This window comes from Ursus arctos, unplaced genomic scaffold (genome assembly GCF_023065955.2).
Source record: "Ursus arctos isolate Adak ecotype North America unplaced genomic scaffold, UrsArc2.0 scaffold_11, whole genome shotgun sequence".
NCBI classification, from domain to species: Eukaryota; Metazoa; Chordata; class Mammalia; order Carnivora; family Ursidae; genus Ursus; species Ursus arctos.
The window spans coordinates 29,242,201-29,264,815 of NW_026622775.1; the positions used below are offsets into that span (position 1 = coordinate 29,242,201).

The 22,615-nt window shown below is 39.3% G+C and overlaps 1 long non-coding RNA gene across 2 annotated transcripts in view; it reads right to left on the reverse strand.

Annotated features, from left to right (window-relative positions):
- Window positions 1-14,150: 14,150 nt before the first annotated feature.
- LOC123001090 (uncharacterized) overlaps window positions 14,151-22,615 on the reverse strand; it is a 299,959-nt gene continuing 291,494 nt past the window's right edge. For both annotated transcript variants that reach the window (XR_006409639.3, XR_006409640.3), the window contains one exon: window positions 14,151-20,689. This is a non-coding gene — a long non-coding RNA (uncharacterized LOC123001090). The remainder of the gene's footprint in view (window positions 20,690-22,615) is intronic.

Here is a 22,615-nt window from a genome sequence, read left to right on the forward strand (position 1 = left end):
TCAGTGTTACCATGATGGCTAATGGCTGAAGTATTTTTAAATGGCAATGGTGGAAGTCTTTGCACCATGGAGATCAGCAAATGCAACAAATCAGGGTTGTTTTTGTATTTTGGAAAGTTGATCGTTAAACATTTACCACACACCACAAGACATCATCATAGTCTTTCTCCTTTGATTTAATTAACAGAATCCATTCATTCAACAAATGCTTACTGAGCAGACACTATATAAATGGTGTTGTTCTAAGTACTGGGGTTACAGCAGTGAAAAGAACATGCAAAATTCTTTCCCTCATGCTGCTTAACATCTACTAAAGTTTATATTCTATGATGTGATTATGTTGACAGGCTTCCTGATACTCAACTATATTTTTATTATGGAATAAACCCTAGTTGGCCAGAGGGTGTATTATTTTTACGTAGTGCTGAGATGAATTTTCTCATTTAGAATGCTTGCACCTATATTCATCAGTGATAATCATCTTTACTTGAGGGGTTATTTTTGTATTATGTTCATCAGGTTTTGCTATGAATGTTATTCTATATACATAAAATTAACAGAGGAATTTTCACTTTAATTGTGAGGTCTGGAATAGCATAAATAATATTGGAATCATCTGTTTTTTAAAGGTTGGCTAGAAACTCAGCTGTGAAACCATCTGGACCTGGGTGCCTGTTTTGACGGTAGATCTTTAATTGCCCTTCCAATCCCTTCTATGGCAATGTGTCCATTCAAACTTTTTATTCCTTGGCATAACATAGCTTTTGATGGAAACCAGCCATTTTGTCTAGATTTTCTAATGCATTACTAAAGAGCATCCCTAAGTATTATTTTATAATTTTTTAAGCCCTTCCATATCTGTGTTTGATACACTCTTTATAGTTTCCCTCTTACGCTTCATTCAGGCTTCTGGAGGATTTTACCTATTTGCTTAGTCTTTCCAAGGAACAAGCCCTTGGATTTATCTTACTTTCCACTCTTTTTGTCGTTTCAACAACAATTTCAGCTTCTATCTTTATTACATTTCTTCCCAATATCTTTTGGTTAATTTCATTGCTCCTTTTTCTAATTTCTAAAACTGTATGTCAAATTCCTTTATTTTCAGCATTCTCTAATAATGATGGCATTTAGTGTCATATGTTTTCCTCTTGGTATAATTTCAATGCAAACACAGATTTTTTATGAAATTAATTTTTGTTTATTTCAAGGCAATTTATAATATCAATTTGAATTTCTTTTCTGATTTCAAAGTTAATTAGGAGAATATTTCTTCATTTCAAGTAGTTAATATTTTTTGCTCATCTTATTTTTAATTGAATTATCAATAACATTTTGGCTCACCACTTTTTTACCTTAAATTTGTTAAATATTTTCTTTTGTAGTCAAGTACACAATTTTTACAGATATTCCATGAAAGTAAAAATTTAGATATTCCATATGTAGATTTAAAATGTGAGAGTGTTATGAACTGAATTGTGTTCTCCTAAATTTCATAGGTTAAAGCCCTAACCGCACCGTGACTCTATTTGGAGATAAGGACTTTGAGGAGGTAACTAAGGTTAAATGAGGTCATAAGGGCGGGACACTAATCTAACGCACTGTGTCCTTAAAGAAGAGGAAGAGACACCAGGAGCTCACAGGAACAGAGAAAAGACCATGTGAGGAATAGCAAGAAGGCAGTTATCTGCAACAAGGACAGAGTCCTCCAGAGAAACCAACCTGCCAACATCTTAATGTTGGACTTCCAGCCTCTGGAAATTGTGATAAAATCAATTGCTGTTGTTTAAGGCACTCAGTGGTATTTTGTTATGGCGGCCCTAGCTGTGAAGTACATAAAGATAAAAGACAAAGTCAAATTTATTAATTATAATATATCCAAAAAATGCAAAAATACCGATTCAAAGGGGCACATGCACCCCGATGTGGAATTTAAGAAAAAAAACAGATGATTATAGGGGAAGGTAAAAAAAAAAAAAGAGGGAGAGAGAGGGAGGGAGGGAGGGAGGCAAACCGTAAGAGACTCTTTTAACTATAGACAACAAACTGAGGGTTAATGGAGGGAGGTGGGTGGGGGATGGCTTAAATGGGTGACGGGTATTAAGGAGGGCATTTGTTGTGATGAGCACTGGGTGTTATATGTAAGTGATGAATCACTAAATTCTACTCCTGAAACCAATATTACACTATATGTTAACTAGCTAGAATTTAAATAAAGACTTTTTTTAAAATGTATTAATTATATTATTTCTGTTTTGTATTTTCTTTCATACTTTGGGGCTACTGGAATCAGCCCATTTGCATGAAGTGTATGGAAATTTCCCATTATAACTATTATTTACCAGGTTTTCCTTGTATTTCTAACAGTACTTGCTTTATTTACTTAAATGTTCTGAGGTTAGTACATACAGGTATTATAGTTTACTCATAAATGTTTCCTTCCATAATTGCATAATATTCCTATTTATCCTGCTACTGGTTTTTAATCTTTAGTGTGCTAAACTTTAGTTTTATTAATTATGGTCTAATATTAACATTGCCACTACTGCTTTCTGTTTGCTTTTTCCTTTACCCAACTTACACTTCGGACTTTTTTTTTTTTTTCTATCATTCTGCTTTAAGTGTTTCTCATAAAAACAAATTATTTTTGGATTTTGGTTTTTAACCTGACACAAGTATCTTTGACAGCCTATTTATGTTTAATTTACTAGGTTTTATTTTTCCCATAACGTTTGGTATTCATTTAATTTTATTGCTTCTTCTCTTTCTCTGATTTTGAGCTAGTTTAATGAAGCTGCTATTCATTCATTTTTTTATTATTATTTAGACATTTTACTGTGCTCTTTACTTCTACTAGGGCAACTTTCCTTCTTGAAACTCATAATATGCCAATTATTGTCAACAATGAGATGTTCTATGTCCCACTGCTTCCACTCTAACCCAGTTAGACGAGACCTTTAGAATATTTTACCTTTTCTACTCCCTAACCAATGAAAACTTCAGATTGATTTTACTTCACTTCTCTCACCACACCTAACAAATTCTTAAGCTTTGCTTCATTTAGTATTATAACCAGAGACTATTTTTGGTTCCATTGCAACATAACTCATGTATTTCAATAATTTTTGTTTTATCATTTATTTTCAGGTATTCTGTCATATTAAATTTAGCTATGTATGTTGCAAGTTTCATTGACAACCACTTGCCTCTTCACCTTCCCCTATACTACATTTATCTTCCATGTTTTTGCTGTTGGAGTAGATGGGGCAAGTGGATAGCACATTTTCAAAATCCTTCTAAGTATCTGAACAGATTTCTTTCATCCTAACAGATGATTATCACTGCTTTTGCCTCAGGCATCTCATATTTTCTAACTTTCAGTTTGCTGATGCAAAGTCTGATGTCAATCTGATTCTTTCTTATTCCTGCCTAGAAGATCAGAAAATATTCTTTTTATTCTTGAAGTTTAGGAATATTCCCAGGATATTTGTACAAGTTTTATCTTCAACTTTGTGAGCTCCGTTAATCTGCAGACTCAATCTTTTTTCAGATCAGGGAAATTTTAATCTATTGTTTACCTCCTTTGCATCTGTTTTGTTCTCTCCTTCTGAAATCCTATAATTTGATTGTTGGAAAATATGAATATGTTAACTAAATCTGTTATAGTTTCCCTTATGATTTCCAATTCTTTTTATTTTTACTCTGGTACTCAGCTTATTTCTTCCATTTGATCTTCCAGATCTGTAGTTCTGGTTTCACCAATCCCCTTTCAATTTATCTACCAAATTTTAATTAAGAAGTCATGGTTTGTTTAATTGTCTTAGATCAAATGTGTCTCTCTATTCAGTAACTGAATCTAATGCTCTAATACATTTTCGTTCATGTCATTATCTGTCTCCTACAGCAGTTCTGCTTCATTAGGAGATTTTTTGTTCCGGGTGTGCATTCACTTACTTATTCACTGATCAATTCAACAAATGTGTTGTACGTCTACTATGCTCTAGGCACTTTTACAAATATTGGGGAAGAGTGGTGGAAAAGACAGAAAAAGACCTCTTCCCTCATGGAAAGATGAAATAGATAAATGGAATACATGGTGTATCAAAGTGAAAAATGACCTAGAGGAACTAAGTTAAGGGAGTAGAATGAGAAATTTAGGGTAAGGGGTAGATTGCAATTTTACATAGACAGTCAAGAAAATCTTCATTAAGAAAGTAAAAGTAAAAAAGGGGGGGGAGAAAGAAAGTAAAAGCAGAGGAAAGACCTGTTGGAGGTGAAAGCCTTAGAAGACGAGCATTCCAAGCAGAGGGAGCTCAAGGTAAGGGTGGTCAGAACAGAGTCATATAAGCCTGTCTCAGAGTCTCAGCACCTTGCACAACTCCAGAGAAGTACTGACATTAGAGTCTATGTAAATGAGAACTGTAGCACAAAAATGTATGGACATAAACAGAACAATTAGGAAGTTATTGTAATATTTGGGCAAGAAACAATGATAACTTGTACCAAGTTAGTAGTAGTAGAGGTGATGAGTGGTGGTCAAATTCTACTGGTATCTTGAAAGTAAAGCCACCTGTTATTCATTCATTCATTCATTCATTCAACCAGAGCTAGTTTCATGGACACACAACCTGTTCAGTATGAGAAGGCCCTGGGCTTAGAAAGCTTGGTTTGATGCTTTGTTGTGGCTATTTGAAATTCATAATAATTTTTAATAAGGGGACCTAAATTTTCACTTTGCACTAGACCCACAAATTATGTAGCCAGTCTTATATGCAGCAAATATTTATCGAGCACTTATTATTATAGGATCTGGCATTACATCAGGGAAGAAAAAAACAGAAGAATTAATCTCATGGTGTTTACATGGATGAAGCAGGTGATGGACAATGAACATAACAATAAGTCAATTATTTAGTGTTAGAAGTATATTGTGCCAGCCAAGGAAACAGTCAGAAAAACTAAGAGGCAGCCCACGGAATGGGAGAATATATTTGCAAATGACACTACAGAAAAAGGACTGGTATCCAAGATCTACAAAGAACTTCTCACACTCAATACACGAGAAACAAATAAACAAATCAAAAAATGGGCAGAAGATATGAACAGACACTTTTCCAATGAAGACATACAAATGGCTAACAGACACATGAAAAAATGTTCAAAATCATTAGCCATCAAGGAAATTCAAATCAAAACCACACTGAGATACCACCATACGCCAGTTAGAATGGCAAAAATAGACAAGGCAAGAAACAACAATTGTTGGAGAGGATGTGGAGAAAGGGGATCCCTCCTACATTGTTGGTGGGAATGCAAGTTGGTACAGCCACTCTGGAAAACAGTGTGGAGGTCCCTTAAAAAGTTAAAAATTGAGCTACCCTATGATCCAGCCATTGCACTACTGGGTGTTTACCCCAAAGATACAGACGTAGTGAAGAGAAGGGCCATATGCACCCCAATGTTCATAGCAGCAATGTCCACAATAGCTAAATCGTGGAAGGAGCCGAGATGCCCTTCAACAGATGACTGGATTAAGAAGTTGTGGTCCATATATACAATGGAATATTACTCAGCTATCAGAAAGAACGAGTTCTCAACATTTGCTACAACATGGACGGCACTGGAGGAGATAATGCTAAGTGAAATAAGTCAAGCAGAGAAAGACAACTATCATATGATTTCTCTCATCTATGGAACATAAGAACTAGGATGATCGGTAGGGGAAGAAAAAGATAAAGAAAGGGGGGGTAATCAGAAGGGGGAATGAAACATGAGAGACTATGGACTCTGAGAAACAAACTGAGGGCCTCAGAGGGGAAGGGGGTGGGGGAATGGGATAGACCGGTGATGGGTAGTAAGGAGGGCACGTATTGCATGGTGCACTGGGTGTTATCCACAACTAATGAATCATTGAGCCTTACATCGGAAACCGGGGATGTACTGTATGGTGACTAACATAATATAATAAAAAATCATTAAAAAAAAAAAAGAAGTATATTGTGCCATAGAGAAAAAAGAAGAAGATGGTAAAAGGACTTCGGGGAAAGTGCAGAGCTCAAATTACATGATTTAATGGGGTAGTCAAGGGGCCTTGTTGAGAAGGTAAGGCATCTGAGAATACTTAGAGGAAGTAAGGGATTTGATGAAGGAATGCCTGGGGAATGAGGCTCCTTAGGAGCAGCTAGCAAAAGACCTTATAAGCGGAGTGTTCCCACTATGTTCCTAGAGTAGCATGAGCAAAGAAGAAAGTAGATGAAGAGGAAAAACATTGGGAGCAGGGGGGCAGATACTATAGGACTTTGTAGGCCACTGAAGTGCTTCAAATTTTACTGAGTGAAGTAGGAGCCACTGTAGGGAATTGGACTATGTTTAACAGCATTAATGCTGTCTAGAAAATCAACTGTAGGGGTGCCTGGGTGGCTCAGTCATTAAGCGTCTGCCTTTGGCCCAGGGCGTGATCCCAGGGTCCTGGGATCAAGCCCCCCATCAGGCTCCTCCACTGGGAGCCTGCTTCTTCCTCTCCCACTCCCCCTGCTTGTGTTCCCTCTCTGGCTGGCTGTCTCTCTCTCTGTCATAAATAAATGAAATCTTAGAAAGAAAGAAAGAAAGAAAGAAAGAAAGAAAGAAAGAAAGAAAGAAAGAAAGAAAGAAAGAAAATCAACTGTAGGTAGGGAAGGTTCTAACCAATTGCAAAACTATTACAATAATCCAGATGTGAAATTAACGGTAGTTCAGATCAGGGTGATATCAGGAAAAGTGGTAAAAGTGGCCAGATTTTAGACATATGTTGCAGGTGGAACCAAAAGAATCTCCTAAGTGGTTAGATGTGTGAGATGGAGTTGCCAAGATTGGCTCCAGGGTTTGCTTCCTGAGAAACTGAAAGAATAAAACTCCTGAGAAACTAGATGGATGAAAAAAACAAGTCTAAAAAAGATCATGAGTCCAGTTTTGACCTTGAGTTTGGAATGTCTCCAAGGAGTCCAAGTGGTTGTAGGGTAGAGCTTTGTCTAAAGATCAGACTAGAGCTCTGTGCTTGGCGTATAGTGTCACTGGAATATAAATGGTATTTAAAGCACTGAGACTATGTGAGATGATCAAAAGAATGAGCGTGGTTGGAGAAAAGGGTCAAGCACTGAGCCCTGGGACATCCAACATTAAAGAACTGGGGAAAAGAGAAAGAACCAGCAAAGCAGAGTAAGGAACAGTAAGCCGTAGTACAGGAAGTAGTCACAAAATAATGAGAGGAACAGAATTAGAGACAGTAAATGTGAACAATTCTTTCAAGAATTATCACTCCAAGGTGGAAGAAAAAAATGTACAGAAGCTGGCAAGGAAGAGAAATAAAGAAAAAAATAAGTGTTCAAGATGTTAAAAATAACAGCATGTTTGTAAATTGGAGGGAATAATACAGTAGATTTAGGAGATGAGAATAATTGCTGAAGCAGTGCCCTTGAGTAGATAAGAAGGAATGTGATCATTTCCACAAATGCGTTAGCTTTACGTAGGAGCAAGCTGAGTTGTTGCTGAGCAAGTTGGGTTGTTGTTGTTCGCCTATGATCATGTTGTATCATGGAAGTTGTTCATCTCTGGTCATGTTGTAACAGGAAGCAGAGTATGTAGATACAGATACTGGTAGTAAATTAATGTAGCGCTTCGAGTGTGTGCAAGTTTTCTTCTAATTTCCTTCATTTTCTAACATAGAAGAGCAAGGCACTAAGTCAACAGGATTTGCTAATGGGCTGGGTGTGGAGTACACAAAAAAGAGAGGAGTAAATTTGACCCCATGTTTTTTGGCCTGAACAATCGGAAAGTTGGAGTTGCCGTATCTAGGCTAGAAAAAGAGCTGGCTCATACTAGCTCAGGAGAGCCAATTGTTAAATTTCCAGTGACTCACTAAGCCAGTCATTAAATACAGCCATTATTGAAATTTAATTATATAAATTTCCAATCAAATAAAATATTAAAAACAAAATACATATTATCAAAAATATTAAAAACAAAAAGGATATATACTTGATCCTGATTAGCTTACTGTGTTTTACCATATTGATGTTCTTGAGGTTACTTGCATCTATTATACCCATATGATGTAAATACAATATGGTGGTGTGTTACTGTGTATCTCTTCCCAACAGTCCATTCAGATGTCATCTTGGTAGCTTGAAATCAACTATGGTAGGAGTATTCGCACAACAGAAATTGGAAAATGCTAAAAATCAGAGCTTAATTTATTGTTTCATTGCTTGTCTAGACTTAAGAAAGTGATAGAGAAAATGTTAATACTGTTGATTAAATTTAAAAGTATATGGTTGTGTCTGTCACATTGTGAAAACACAGAAAGTTGGAGACATATTCCTCCAGCATTCAAAAACATTCATCTGATTCAGCAAAGTCTCTGCGTCATTGACAAATGAGTGAAGTTCTAACACACATTTTTGTTGCTTGTCTTTCATCTTAGTAAAGTAAATAAAAATAGTAACCAACATTCATATTAGAACCATGCTTGTTCATCAATTGCAACCATAGGTTGGCTAAAAATAGAAGAGTTTGTTAAACATCAACAAACGCATTCTGTGAGAGTCAACTGGCTGTCAGTAAAATGTATAATAAGATGTGTATATATATACTTTTTTTTTTCCCCAGAAAGGCAACTGTTAAACATTTAGTAGCGAGCCACTGCCTTTACTAAAAGGGAAAAGAAAGGGAGGAGCCGGTTTGTGGAGGATTATCACCAGTACTGCCTGCTCTTTCTCCACCTACTGCCAGAGATTTCTCTACCCTTAGGTGCTTTGCTAATTTCCTTTGTCTGCTCATCACTCACTCCTGGAATAGCAGTGATCTAAAGAATGGCAACAGAAAGAGAATAGGAATATCAACCAGTCTCCTCTTAGCTCCCTTTGTGCGCCACACAATTCCCCACCATCCGTTGTCCCCCACAAGTTTCCCTGAATCTCTAGGACCAATGTAGACATAAAGAAGACTCCAAGGTGATGATGGCCTCAAGGAAAAGCCTGGGGCCTACTCAAGCCTCAACACAGTCCCCAACGTTAGCTGTCTATGTCACCTGACTTTCAGAGGCAAGTGTGGAAATACCGGGCTTCCTGCATTCATCCACAGGAATTGTGTTATTGGCAAGACCATGTGGGAAATGGAAGGAGCACTGAACTTCAAAGCCACAGACTTAGGTTCTGGCACCCTCCCTGATTTTAGGCAAATAGCTAACTATTGACTGGGCAGTTTGGTCTAAATGAAGTTTACATCCTTATAATTCTAAATGGCATGTTGGTAGGAGTGATGAAAGCAACTTCCTGGCCTGGCCCATTAAAAACATCCTACAGGATACCACCTTCACTATGGTACGCCACTGAGATTGCCTGAGTTTGGCCGTTGTAGTAGTAGCACTAGTTACCCAGACTAATAGCCTTCCTACTCTCCAGAAGATTAAAGTTCTCGCTAATCCATGCGTCTATCAAGGAGCAGCTTCCTTCCACATTAAACCCTACTCCTATTCCTTTTCCCTTCCTCCCAAGAGGATAGATACTGAAAATATGGTTCTGCTTCATGTGACAAGGCAAATATGAGAGTCTAATATATTTTGATTGTCGGTTTCATTTCATCAAATTAAACCTTAATATATTCACGAGTAATCCGCTATTGTGATTTAAGGCGGAATTAGTGAAAATGATTCTATTTCACAGATTTCCTTTTAAAGTATATAAAGAATTTTGTATGCAGCATACTATTGAAATGGCTAGATAATATTTTAAGTTACCTAGTATTCATTTTCTAACTTTTTATCTTAAAATGATTGTAGACATGAGAAGTTACAAAAATAGTTTATAGAAGTAGAACATAGAGGGGCGCCTGGGTGGTTCAGTCGGTTAAGCATCCAATTCTTGGTTTCAGCTCAGGTCCTGATCTCAGGATCATGAGATCCGGCCCCATGTCAGGCTCTGTACTCAGTGTGGAATCGGCTTGGGACTCTTTCCCTCTACCTCTCCTTGAGCCCCTCACCCTCCTTGAGCACGCTGTCTCTCTCTCAAATAAATAAATAAATAAAATCCTTTTTTAAACAAGTAGTAGTACAGAGAGTTCCTTGAAGCTTTCCCCAGCTTCCTTAATGGTAACATCTTACATACCTGTAGTACATTATCAAAATCGGGAAATTCACATTGGAGTAATATTGTTAACTAGACCACAGAGTTTACCCAGCTTGCATTTTTGATGCATTTTAACATTTTTGATGCAGTTCTTAATGCATGCATGTGTGCATATGTATGTGCTTCTATGTAATTTGGTCCCTTGTAAAGACTCATGTAACCACAACTACCATCAGGAACAGACCTGTTCCATCACCACAGAAGAACTCACTCATGCTACTCCTTTATATTTGCACTCACTTCATCTCAACCCTGTCCCTCCTCCTAGCAACCACTGTTCTCTATCTCTATAGTTTTATCATTTCAACAATGTTATATAAATGCAGTCATACAATATGTAACCTTGAAACTGGCTTTTATTTTCACTAAGCATAATGCTCTTCGGACGCAGTCAAGTTGTTGTATATATCAGTAGTCTGTCCCTTTTTGTTGTTGAGTAGTATTTCATTGTATGTGTATACCATATCTGCTCAACCTTAACCCACTGAAGGACATTTGGGGTGTTTACAGTTTGGGGCTATTAAAAATAATGCTGCTGGGGCGCCTGGGTGGCACAGCGGTTAAGCGTCTGCCTTCGGCTCAGGGCGTGATCCCGGCGTTATGGGATCGAGCCCCACATCAGGCTCCTCCGCTATGAGCCTGCTTCTTCCTCTCCCACTCCCCCTGCTTGTGTTCCCTCTCTCACTGGCTGTCTCTACCTCCGTCGGATAAATAAATAAAATCTTTAAAAAAATAATAATAATAATGCTGCTGTAAACATTCATGTGTGGGTTTTTGCGTGAAGATAGGTTTTTATTTCCCTGGCATAAATGCCATGAGTGCAACTCCTAGGACTTACGCTAAATACAGGTTTAGTTTTAAAAGAAATCACCAGACTATTTTTCAGAATGGCTATATCAATTTATATTTCTATCGGTAATATATGCTTGATTCAGTTTCTCCATGTCCTTGCCAGTGTTTGATAGTCATTAGTTTTCATTTTAGCCGTTCTAATAGGTGTGTGGTGAGATCTCGTTGTGGTTTTAATTTGCATTTCCCTAAAGGCTAATGATGTTGAACAATTTTTCACGTGTGTGTTTATTTGCCTTTCCTATCTTCTCTTTGGTGAAATGTCTGCTCATGTCTTTTGTCCTTTTCTAATTGGATTGTTTGGGTTTTTATTTTTGAGTTTTGAGAGTTCTTTATATATTCTAGATCCAAGCTTTTTGTTGGATACATGCTTTGCAAATATTTTCTCCCACTACTCCTATTATTAACCCCTAAAAAAGTGTATCAAAGAACAGCTAAAGTTCTCACAACTTCAAATAGGTTTGAATGAAGACGTTGAAAAATTGGGGATACTTTAAGAGACTGTCATTAATAGTCATTTCCTAACTTTTTCTGAAATGATGAGAAATTATTATTGCCTTTTAGGCAGCAGATGCATGAAGGTTATTGAGACCCAGTGGGGCAAAGTTACATTTTAGTGCACCTACAGCAGATTGATTAATTCTCATTACCTTAAATTGAAGACAGGAGGAGAAGAACTTCGAAGTGATTTACTAAGAAGTTTATCAAGCATCTGCCAATATAATTATTTTTTTAATCCAACAAAAAAATAGGTGTCAATAAATAAGTCATTAATAAGCTAAAGGGACTTATTTCCAGTGTATTGAAATTGAAAGAGAAGCTTATTTAAAGATTAAGAAAGACATCAAGGAATACATTTCAGAAAGATTAACAAGCACTGTTAATGAGCTAAGTATTTGTTTCTAAATAAGAGAAAGGCCTAGAGACAAGAAAACTAGGAGAAAGAAAAACATCTTACTAAAAACAGAAAATCATAGTGCAATATACTAACTAAATATTAAGAACAATTACTATTATTACTAAGTTTTAAACCGATAAGAAGAGCAAGTCATCTTAATAAGGGTGAGAAATGGATATTTGCTTACTACCTGAGAAAACAAAATAACCCTCCAGGGTAGTTTCAAAAATAAAACACTTTAGTAATTAAAATAAAATTAGAATTAGAATTAATGGATTAGATTCTGTATATATGCAGATAAAGCAGTAATATAATTAAGCATAATGATGGAAATGGAATAAAGTGTTATTGGTGAGATCTTGCTTCACATTGTCATATTCCAGAAAAAAACTGGGCAATCGAGATAATAATTTTTAATAGGTATTGTCACTTTGTATTAATGAGAATATTAATATATTTCGTAAAACTCTACTAAAACCATCTGCTAACTTGTCTAACCTGGACTACATAGGAAGCTGTAAGTTCTGAAAAATCTCATTTCAAATGAGAATTCTACTTAAAAAAACAGTCCTACAGAATGATCCCTATGTTGAGGGGAACATTGGTTGCAAAACTTGATCTAGTTTCCTACCTCCGTGGCCTAAAATGAAGAGGCAATTTATATATGTTATATACTCATGGCAAGATAACACTGCATGACTCTTCGTGCCTGCTGCTAGATTTGGAAACAAAAAGCTACAGCTTCCAATTCCATGTCTGGGAATTGGAATTGGAAAAAAAAAAAGTTATCAATTAAAGTTATCAATTAATATTTGAACCCTAACTTTTCCTTATCATCCAAAACCATGCTCCCTTCTTAGCAGCATATGTCCATCAATAGCATATGCTATTCTCACTTACCCAGGTTCGAGAACTTTCATCTTTCTTCCACTTCAATTATTCTATCAGGCAGCCATGTGTTCTCTCAGAATTTACATATGGGAAAGGGTTTATTCTATTACCTAGGCCTGGATACCAGGGTTTTTGAAGCCTCCATGAACAGAAGCCAAAAACTCTCATTCCAAAGCCTCAAGGTCTTTTTAAGCATCCTGCGTGGTGAAAGCAGACACGTACCCGTGGCACACCGTCTCTTTGGGAGAAGTCAACAGAATGGGTCCTTCAATTACACACATGTAAATAATTGATCCATTGATCCTGAGGGAAACCTTGACCATCAACCTGTTTTAGGTTTTTGAGAAGATGTTTTTAGACAAGCTGAGTGTGTTGTTTAAAAATGCAAATAGGACTCTGCCCAGGAGCTGGCCACCCTTGTTTGAGTAGGAGAGAAAAAAGGACGGTAAGGGGCCAGAGGAGATATTAGTTCAGTTTCTGTATGATTGATGCAGTGCACTGGATTTCAAATTATTCCTTGTTACTGTGGAGGGGGGTTTTGCCTGCTTGTTTTGTGTTACAGTTGTTTCACTGCCTTTTTACAATGAGTAGAGATCTGACATTGAAAAGTTTGCCAGAAAAACTTGCAGACTTTGTCTTCAATTCACATTGGAGGAGAGGTTGTAAAAAGGAGCTATGCTGGACTGTTTTTAGCTCTTGTGCTGTGGTTTTTCAAAAGGCAATGAAGCCAGAATGCATAGATGTTGGATTGCTGGGCACTATCTTACAAGACCTTGCATGCTTTCCTCTGAAGGGAGAGGACATTCATATCCAATCATGTTGAACCAGAAAAGAGTTTGAGGAGCTCCCTTCCCTCTCTGAGTGGCATGGTGATTGAGCTTAGGCTCCAAAGCAGCTTGCTCAGAGCTGTGGAAGGGGAATCGCCAGTGTCAGGGGAGGGATTCAGGCCAGAAGGCCAAACTGGGACAATGAGATGTGGAAGTCAAGTTCCATAGCTGGTCATACATTAATTCCCATGGTGTTTTCCCCCATTATCCCTGAACTGTTAGTAAAATCTTAATAGAATTCATGGGCTAGTGTCAATTCTGTGTAGAGTTCGGTAAAGGTCCTAACTTAATGAGGAGTGATGGGATGAGAGAGAAAGCAGGGCCAGAACATGAAGCCTTTGTTCCAGGCTGGAAGAGTGTGTGAGAGCTTCAGGAAGTAACAGATGGAGGCCCTGGTGGGCCTGTTTGACAAGGAGCATGGAGGAAAGAGGTGGGGAGATGAACCACCCCACAGACAGAAGATAGGACTTCCAGAACTAAAAAAAAAAAAAAAAAAAAAAAGGAGAGCGAAAGAGAGAGGGCCGTGAGAGGATCTAACATCCAAAAATCACAGTGGTTGCTCACTCAACATCAATGGCCATCTACACTCAAATAGAAAATTCAGACTACTATGCGCTGGAAATGCAAGAAACAATAGAAGGCTTTTGACTTCATCCCTCCCCACCCTGTTCCTAGCACCATCATCACTGTGGTTCCAGAGTCCGGATTCCTGCACGTGCCTCCTGACTAGAAGTCAGAAGCCCCATCATTCTCCCTGTCATATGGCCTGAACACTGTGAGGTTAACCTTCACAAAACGTTGGCTTCATCACGAGGCTGCTCTGCCCACACAAATGATATGCGATGGCACAAAATCTCACAGCTGGGAGCAGCAGCGATGACACCAAGAACAAGAGGCAGGGAAACAGACTTTAAAGAACATGAAGGAATTAACCAGATACCTGGTGCTGAGACCCTGACATGAGAGGGAGAGAGTAGGAATAGACCTTCCACAACTCGGTCCAATGATGCCAACAGGAAGGAAAGCCAGAACAAGAGCCCCCGTCATGAGGAGTGTGGAGACGTACAGGGGAGGGCTGTGTTGGAACCTGCCAGGCAAGCCTCCCTGCTTACAGCTGCCTTCACTGAGAAGCAGGCCTCAGCACCTTACACCCCTTTGGTGGGACATGGCACAAGAAACCACTCTGGGACATGAGAGACAGGAAAACATAGGCCTTAAGGAACGTGAAGAAGACAGAAAACTGTTGCAAGGACCAGGGTTGTCATGCACCAAAAAGCCAGATAGGCCTCTTCTGTGGGGAACCGTGTACCCACAGGGTGACTAGGTCCTTTTGGGGGAACTTGGAGACGGGAGTTAACTGCTAACCTCCAACTGCTCCTTATCAGAGCCCCGCAGGCATCCTCTGAAACATCTCAAGGTGGGATTTGTGGTTGGGATAAAAATAGCTTATGTGAGCTTTTCTCTCTAGGAATCCTTGCTCACAAATAAACAGAGATTGCAGCTCCCCCAGAAGCTCGCTCGTGCTGCCCTGCACACACAGTCACCAAAATCGTCCATTTTTCTGGTCAATGACCAGTGACTGAAGAAAACCCCTGTATTGATCTTTTTTTCCCCTTAATAACTTGAGTCTCTTCAAGTGAGAGAGAGAGAGAGAGAGAAGCAGATACTCAGAGAGAGCGTGAGGAGACAGAGTGACACACAGAGACGGAGGAGGGAAGGGGAGAACACATGAACAAAGTAGTAAGCTCGCTAAGTATCCACGAAGCACCTACTGGGCACCAAGCACTATTGTCGGGTGCAGAAAGAACAGCAAGCAAGACACAAGACACTCACGTTGTAGAATGGGTGCAAAGGCGTTCTTGGGCTCCTACTCCGTGCTTAACCCCGGGCTAAGCTCTGTGCATTATCTCTTTAAGCCCCAAAGAAACGGGAATGAAACAAGAAGCTGGAGGCAGAGATGAGACTGCCCTCAAGACAGAGGTAGAAATGGGGAAGATTTATGCAAAATGATCTGGATTCTGCCTTGCCGAGAGAACCGTTTTCTATACTTACTCACTTCAGACTCCATTCTGGAATCAGACGGCCTTCCAAAAACCTCGGCCAAGTAAAGCAAAAGAGTTCCAAGGATAAATAAAGGAAGAAGTTTCTAAGATTGCCCAGCACTTAGGCCATGTTAGAGTGGGATGGACTTGGCTGGATCCTGCCGGTTATTTATAGAGCAAGCGCGCGCTCAAACATGCTGCAATTGCAGATGGCCGGGCCAGACGATCTGTCACAGTCCCTTCCAACTCCATTTATTTTGTGATTTTTCATTTTTGCCCTAGTACCTATCACAAGGGCTAACAAGTGAACCATTAGTAAGTGGGAGAAAAGAGGCCAAACAAAAGATTTGGGGTATTGTATGGAAAAATCAATTAAATACTATAAAGGGGGGTGTGTTTCTAATTTGAGAAAACCTAATCAGCAAGGATATCTTCCAGTGACTTGTGCTTAAGGTGATTTCCTATAACCACCAGGCCATAAAGAGTCTGAGAGGCCATCAGAAGAGCTACTCATTTTAGGGGCAAAGCTGCTATGGCCAGGGCAGTGACACATATGCCCAGGTCCTCTGCTCCTGGTCCAAACGGACTACAGCCAAACCACAGTTCGAGGCATTTTACTAGAGTTAAGGAACGTCTAAATAATTGCAGTCCCAGGAAAAGTTTAAAAAGATACATTTGCTGCATTTGATATGCTAATGTGTGTGATTTGTGATTACGATATAATTTTATATATACATTCATATAAAATTTAATGATTATCTATAGAGACAAGTTCTCCTAACTCATAAGCTCTACTCAGAAGCGATTTAACTCTTTTACAATAAGAACATAACACTAACGTAAATTATAGCCTCAGTGGTACATTATATTATGTCTTATTTAAATAATTTCCAAAGAGAGCTAAGTTAAATTTGAGGTTTGACTCATCTGAGATCCCCCTGGGATTGTGAAGAATCATCTGGCAGTGAAATACCCCAGGAAGAAACTGTTACTTATCTGCATAGGCATAAGGAAAATATTTTATTTCAGGTGCTAGAGGACTCAAGTTGGTTCTTTTTTTTTTTTTTCCAGGCTCCTTTGTTTTTAATAGGAATATGAGACTTCCAGTCAAGAACTATTTTTATGGGTTTCAAGAATAGGATGAAAACATCAAGGTGTTTGACCTATATCTAGAGTGAAAAAAAGCAGGAAGATGCCTGGTGAGAATTCTAATCCATCAGTGGTTGTTTCCCATGACAGTAACCCCACTTACAAATTACTCAATCAATCCAATGGCTGGGTGTCCAAGATCTGAATATATTAACTTTAGACTTTCTTCTTGCTTAATATTAAGCAAAACAATAATCCCCTCACCCTATTAAAAAAAAAAATGTCAAACATCTTCTAGAACAAGACTAAAGAGAGAGTTTTTTTTCCATTTCTCCAGTAGCCTCTGTCAAATGGCAAATCTAAAACAATTTAGCAACCAATCTGATGTCCTTTATTCAAAGGAAATAACAGACTATGGGAGTACAGTGCCTCGAAAGCAGCGGAGCACTGTTCCCAAGGGATCTGGGGCAAGAGCCGGTTTCCTAGGGCCTTAGAAGATGCAATGCAGAGACGCGGCATGCTTAGAGTTGCACATCTGACTATTTAGAAAGATCAAGGAAGTATGTATAGAGCCCAGAGTTGGCTTGGCATTTAGGGACTGGCTGACTGGATATCCTTAGTTACTGGTCAGAACACTTACAGAAACTCAAAGTTCAGTTTGCTGATGTGGTGCCCCAAGCAAGAGCAGCTCCATCTTGGGCCTAGAAGTTACTTCAATGTCTCTCTTTCTGACAATCTTTAGTAGCTATCATCCCCCCTCAATCCACATTTTATTCACCCAATGCAAAAAGCAGAAGAGAAGGCCCATAATCCGCCTATGGCAAACCTATTATTCCCTATGTAGGAAACATCGGTCCTTATTTATGAGGAAAGTCAACAGCCACAAAAGCCTCTTCCTGATAGCTTTATGAGAGAAAGGTGCATTATTACCATGGTAAAGAAACTTTGTATTGAGTAGAACTGTAAAGAAATTCACATTTATGGATTACTTACAATTAGACAAGTACTTGAATCACCTATCTCATCACAAAAATCCTTTAAAGGTGCCAACTTGGAAAAAAAAGAGAAAAAAGCCACCAAACCCATAATGGTTAATAGCCCAAGGCCCAGTTCTCTCTTCCCTCAAGTTTGTGCTCCGGCATCACCTGGAGTTTTTTCTTGTCAAATAATGTGAAAGGAGTATTGGAATAAACTTTTCAGGATAGGAGAAGGGACCTTATTTCAATACAAGAAAAGAAACTGTGAATGAAAAGATATGTAATTCCTTTGTTGTAATTGTGTGTTTGTTTTAGCATTATTGACTCAAGAATTTTGAGGCTTCTGCAGTCGTGAGTCGACAGAAATCATTAAGGAACATCCCTGATGATTGCTTCTGCCTCCGGTTCTGTAGCCCTTGCCAAATGAAACCTTTTGTTTGTCGCTGGAGAACACCAATATTTGTTGCCAGTTCTCTGGAGGCCGTAAGAGTTAAATAAGGTATGTGAGTATGTTCTCTAAATAGATTTTACTCAACAATAACCGAACACCTAACAAGACAGGAAGAACTTGTGATTTATGGGAGTTTCTAACTGATGGGAAGTGTGTTGACATCCACACAGGCACTGAAATGGAGGAAATTGTGCGGGATCTGTCATAGGGTTATATGCACTATTTTAAGCACTTGTGATGAGGGAGATTTTCTGCCAAGTATGATGAACCCAAGAGAGACAAAAATCTACCAGACTTTTTGGTTACTTTAAATAATCCTATTTAGCATTCCTTCAGGATAAGTTATCACTGAAAAGAGTAACCACTTCTTAGAATTCTAGTACACGTGTAAATGTATTCATGGGGCCATTTCAGAAAAGCTGTGTAATCAATCAGAACAGCCCAATATCAAGTGTGGGGGGTTTTACGTAGGGAAAGAAAGGCTTTCCCTCCACACTCCTATATTCCGTAACCGTGTCTATGAAATAAACTGACAACAAGCAGATTAACAGGAGAAAAGGTGTGTGTGTGTGTGTCTGTGTGTGTGTGTGTGTGTGTATATCTTTTATGGGTTTCAAGAATAGGATGAAAACATCAAGGTGTTTGACCTATATCTAGAGTGAAAAAAGCAGGAAGATGCCTGGTGAGAATTCTAATCCATCAGTGGTTGTTTCCCATGACAGTAACCCCACTTACAATTATAAATATATATATATATTCATTCATTCATTACTAATATTATGTGCATGGGAGCATCACTGGGAGGAAAGTGACTACCTGAAAAAGTGGTAAGATTTGAGAGCTTATATTCTGCCTTAAGTGGAGAGGTAAGCTCCTTGAGGGAGAGTAAGTGATTTTTAGGAAAGATGAATGGGCCCTGAAGGAACAGCTGGGCAGTATGATAGTTTGTGACAAAGTTTGTCAGTTTGTGACAAAGAAGTGAAAATGGTGTCATTTCTAGGCTCCTCTCCTGTGATAAGAGTCGATCTTTCCCCCTTGATGGAATTCCCAGAGAGGGGATTTATGACAATTAAGTTCCTTTCGGAGGATCTGTCTTTAGGCAGAGAAGTAGAATTCAGAGAAAGCCTCACCTGCCACGTACTGTTGTGCGAGTGCCTTCAGCTCAAAATAATCCCATGCCAAAGATTTCAGAGTGGCATATTCTGCCACCCTTCACATATATAATTAGTTCGTTGGAATATGCAGTGTCAAGTTGTTAAAAATGGAAACTATGCTTCTCAAAATATCCTTCTCTGTATGGTTCCCGGTTAAAGCCGGCCGAAATAAAGGAATTTTGTATGAAAATTTGGAATGCAGAAGTAAAACAGTAAACATCGTCAGGTGCAGTCATGGTCAGAGGCAAGGCGCCCGTGGGTCCCAGTCCTCCCTCATTGTCCTCTATTCCGCATCTAGTTCTTCTTCTTGACTGCTGGCCTCGCTGCCTAGTGGCAGCTCCAGGCCCACAACCAGACATGAAGCTGTGGACCTGCGGAGCCTGTGGCTCCTCGGAGGCCTCTCCCTGAGCTTCCCCAGCGCAGGAGCCTGATGTGGAAGCTCTGGTTCGTCCCCCCCCATCCGGGTTTCCAGGCAAGCTAAGAACTCTTCCCTGGTCTGACTCCCACTTCCAGACCTTCATTTGCCCCGCTTTTCTCACAGCTGTGTAAGGACTTATTCCTATAATTTCATCTTCATTCCCTACTACACAGAGTAACTGCTTTTCCAAAGGAATTCTGAACAACTCAAGTCCACATATCGCATACACACATACGTACACGTATATATTATATACTTATTCATTAAATTTCTTATATATCCTATAGTTCTTATACGTGCGTTCCTGAGTCATTTGCTACATCCTCAATACCTAACACAATACCTAGATACAAAATTTGTGCTCAATATTTGCCTGAGGCAAAATGAACAGCAAGCTGATTTTCAGATCACGTTCAAATATTTTTCCACCCAGTGGAAGTCAATGCTCAGTAATCCTGGGAAATTACATCAAACATCAAAAGGCTCTTAAATCCAATTTTCAAGTGTAACACTAAATATAATGTGCTTATTCAAAATAATATTCAGAGACGATAGATTCCAGACCTGATCAACTGTATTAGTGTTCTGCAATACCATGTCAACTCTTACTCTTCTCCTTAAAGCAGGACATTTCAAGCATGTAACTGTGAAGTGACACCTCACCACAGCCTCATTTCTGGGTTATGTGTCTGGGGTTGCTATGTTGCATCCCAATACGTTTATCCCTTGGCAATAGGCTAGAAAAATGCCAGATACCTGTGAGTAGAGAAAGTCCACCAGGGGAAGAGAAATGTCTTCAAAGAGGAAACGAGGCCCACTAAGGCTGACTCATGGAGGCTGCAGGAAGAACAAGTCTGGCACCTTCTCTCTTAGGCCTCGGTTTTGAGGAAAGTGGATATCCACATAGTCAAGGATGAGTAAGGCAGGTTCCACCACCTGGAAGAAAGCCAAAAATGAAGAAAGATCCATGAGATAGAACACAAGATTGTGAGCAAGTCACGTATGGTAATCAAGATTATCCAATTTATATCATCTTGTACTGATGAGCCTTGGAGTAATACTAGGAAGGCAGGGACCGTGTCTATTTTCTTATGGCATCACCAAAGTCTTACTTAAACAGGACAGTTTTGTCTAGCTGTGCTGTGAAGACAAAGGAAAGGGCTTTGAATGCACGTTTGGTTGAGAACATTAATGCTGCCCACTCCCCAGCCCTGAGCCACTTAGGGTGGGCAGCACAGCAATCACGAGCTCGTACTCCAAAAAAAAAAAAAAAAAAAAAGATGGGTTCAGGGTAAAAAGGAAAGGATCCTACTGTCCAGTCATTTCCTCCCATGAGGACATTCTCCTTCTCTAGTGAATTTTAAAGATTCTAATTTTTCTACTAGTGTAGAAAGATCATTCATTAAAAATCAACTGTATCAGGGTATTGTAAACTTACCTATGTTTTGTTTTAATCTGCTGCAGATTAATCAGAACTCAGTTAAGTGTATCCCTCTCCTCCCCAGAAAAACAGAAAGTCATTTAATTTTTTCTCCCACTATTTGGGTTTTCCCTGTCTCCAGGGGACAGGAGGACACCTTTTCAGTGTGAGGGTTGAAAAGGAAACATCAGGAAGGTCTTCACTCTTGTAGACAATCCCTACATAGGCATTCTTGGTTTCCAGTGTTTGCTCAAGACTTCTCAAACTGGTGGCCCAAAGACATGTTTTGTTTTGTTTGTTTGACATGTATTCAGTGTTCTAAAATCTGCGAATTAGTTTCAGTAGAGAGAAACAAACAGGATTATCCAATGAAGAACAGCGCTCAAGGTCTTAGCAATGAGCTGACCAGCATCTGGTGAGCCTAACTTTCCATGAGACCAGGGTTGATTCCCCCAGGAGGCCAAATCCACCTTCTTGTGACTTTGCCAGGTAGCAACTGGCATTCCCAAACCACTGTCTGCATAGCTAGTGTTTACTCTTGGTAATTAAGAGTTTACTCTGGATAAGCTGAAGTTGGCTACTTGATGCCTAAACTCAAAACATTATCCCCTCCCTGTGGGTGACCTCACACTTGGCATTATCAGAAGGTAAGGTAGCAGGTGTGCATAGTCCTTCCCAAGGAGGCTGCAAGTGCAGCAGCTTTACCAGACCCCAGCCTGCTCCCTTGTGTGGCAGTGAAAGGACAAAAGACTAAGCTCCTGTTCTTCTCCATGCCCAGCTTTGTAAACCAGCCCCCCTAAAAAGCTTATTTTTTAATCCTCTCCATGTGACACTGTAGTCTTTTTCTTCATACCTTGTCATAGCTCCCCAGAGCCAGCATTTAAAAATCGAGAGGTTTTACATGAAAATCTGGATGCCAGTGTATCTTAAAATAGTCTGCATTCCCAAAAGACAGCAAACAGCTAAAGCAGAGAAGCCAGTCCTCCCTCTTGCTTGAATTCAGACTTTAGCTGTCATTTACTATCATATTTGCCCTGTGATTTACCCAACTGTGGAGTAAGAGGAATGTGAAACACTTCTTGGACTCCGGCTCTACCCTATACTTAACCCCATACACTCATGTGATACACCTAGCTGGCCTTGCAGAGATGTATTTCATCACATCTAAGTGGATCCAAGTTCACTACAAGATTGAGCCAGATTGTCAAAAGGGGAAGTAGAGGAGACCTTATGTTGCAAGTGTAGATGAAGGGACCACCGTAGGAGAACTAGTAAAAGGCTCACAGTTTCCAAGAGAAGGATCTGTGAGCCATGGGAAGAAACATTCACACATGGTGTGGCAGCCTGCCTTGGGCGGCAAGTCCAGAGAGGCAGTGGAGGACCCCCCTCCACAGGGCATCGTGTGGAGCCGGAAGTGACGGCCGGAGGACATCTTGTCAGAA